Here is a 2538-nt window from a genome sequence, read left to right as displayed (position 1 = left end):
CAGCATATTAATAAGCATATATATATATATTCATTATAATACAGACATGAAAAACACTTGATAGAAATCCAACATCCATTCCTGATTAAAAATTATCAGCGAGCTAGAAATAAACAGAATTTCTTACCCTGACTAAAGGCATCTAGAAAAAAGTCTGTAGCCAACATCATACTTAAAGGTGAAAGACTTAATGCTTTCCCTCTAAGATTGGGAGCAAGTAATGAATGGCTGTTCTTACCACCCTGATTCAAAATTGCACTGGAGGTTCTATCTATTATTCCACTCTCTAGGTCCATGTGTACACATTGTTTAGCACCCACTTTCGAATGAGAGCATGTGATACTGACTTTCTGTCCTGACTTGTTTCGCTTAAGATAATCACCTCCAGTTGTATCCATGTTGCTATAAAAGACAAGATTTTATTCCTTTTTATGGCTAAATAGTATTCAACGGTGTATATATACTACATTGTATTTAACCATTCATCTGTTGATTCCCTATCTTTGCTATTGTAAACAGTATTTGGACCACATTTCAAGTACTTAATTAGTGTCCACATGCAGCAAGTGACTACCATATTGGACAATGTAGCCCTAACCCACTGTGCGACCTTGGGTAAGACTTGCAAACTGTCACTGCTTCAGTCTCTCCATCTATAAAATGGGGAAGGCAACCATACCTCTCTAAAAGGGTAAAGACTGAGTTACTGTGTGTAAAGCCCTTCATGCCTCCCCATCGGTGCTTCACCCTGGGGTTGGAATGAGGATGCAATCTTGGCATCAGATGACACAGCACAGCAAGACCTAGGTCCTTGGGTCAGGAAAGTCCGTGCTGGCACCTCTCTAGGGTCAGGAAAGTACGGCGTCCACCTCTTAAAAATCAGGACTGTTCGTCTGCTTTTCCTGGATCAAAGTAACTTCGGGGTCAGCGCCCTGGATCCAGCAAAGGGTTTGCTTAACATTGCAAGAAAGATGTTGCCTTATGGTCAAAAGTCAGGTCTAGGATGAGACAGGGAGACATGGGCACATTCACACCCAAATTTTGCAAATACGGACTGACCCTGTCAGAGGCTGTGTGGGTGCAGGGTCACAGTGAAGATAGAGACAAACGGGAGTCCAGTAGACGTCAATCAAACTGGATCCAGTTTCTGCACACCTGGAGCTCAAGAGTCTCCGGGGGGAAAACAGAGACACAAAGTTAGAGAGAGACAGAGCCAGAGAAATTTCCTGCACTGTAAAGATAATCAGAGGCAGGGAAGAAACTCCTCAGCACTAGTTAGGGTGATCAGAGACCAAGGGGACCTGATCGCTGCACCTGCCAGTCTCAGTTTCTGTCTCCCTCCAGCTGACCACCTCTTCCTCTGAGACTCACCAGTTTGGCATCTCTTGTCTCTCATTCTGTTTCTCCCATCACTTCCACCTGTGGCTATCACAGAAGGGCGGATGAAGGAGGGGACATTGGAGATAGACCCTGAGCTTCTGCAGGCTTCCAAAGAGAGGGGCTAGGAGACGCACCAACACACAAGCACAAATACGCCAGCACAGAGATACACACAATTGGTTTGCATATTGCTAGGTTATAGTTTGCTGTGCTATAAAGGCAGTGGGCCAAATTTGATTGAGTTGAACAATTCCTTGTTTTCTTCAGCTTCTCTTTTTTCTTTCTTTCTTTTCTTTTTCTTTCTTTCTTTTTTTTTTTCTTTGAGATAGAATATTGCTCTACCACCCAGGCTGGAGTGCAGCGGCGTAATCTCAGCTCACTGCAGCCTCCGCCTCCCAGGTTCAAGTGATTCTCTTGCCTCAGCCTCCCAAGTAGCTGGGATTAAACATGCCCACCACCACGCCCGGCTAATTTTTGTATTTTTAGAAGAGACAGGGTGTTGCCATGTTGGCCAGGCTGGTCTCGAACTCCTGACCTCAAGTGATGTGCCCACCTCAGTTTCCCAAAGTGCTGGGATTACAGGCATGAGCCACCGCACCCAGTTAGCCTCTCGATTTTGAACATACACTACCACAACCTCCACAACACACAAATGTAAATGCACTTTCATATATGAAACTGTATAAATACAAGGAAGGTCCACACATGCAAGGATATACACATAAGCACCCCCAGATTCAACCACAGAAACACACACCAGCACATTTGCATAAATTCAAGCACCCCTTTACATACAAAAACAATGTAAGCACATACAGGGATGCAAGCAGGCGTGGATGAATGTACACAAGCATAAACAAACAGACAAAGCTAAGTAAAAAAGTGCATGCTCACCCATGCTTACAAAAATACACATACACATACCCACACACCCACACATTCACATGCTCAGGTGGACTTTGATATCTCTACCACTGTATCCTTGCCAACACCTAGAGAGTGGGTAAGGGATAGGGATCAGGTCTCTGGGTTGCCCAACATGTAGTGTGGGTTCCCTAATACCTTTTTCTAAGCTAATGCTCCTGGACAATGATGAAAAAGGAGGCGGGGAATGGATGAAATTTCATAACTGGGTGGAGAGGCAGGTTCAGGATAAAA

Source organism: Theropithecus gelada, unplaced genomic scaffold, assembly GCF_003255815.1.
Source record: "Theropithecus gelada isolate Dixy unplaced genomic scaffold, Tgel_1.0 HiC_scaffold_16233, whole genome shotgun sequence".
NCBI lineage: Eukaryota > Metazoa > Chordata > Mammalia > Primates > Cercopithecidae > Theropithecus > Theropithecus gelada.
Note: the sequence above shows the minus strand (reverse complement) of the source record.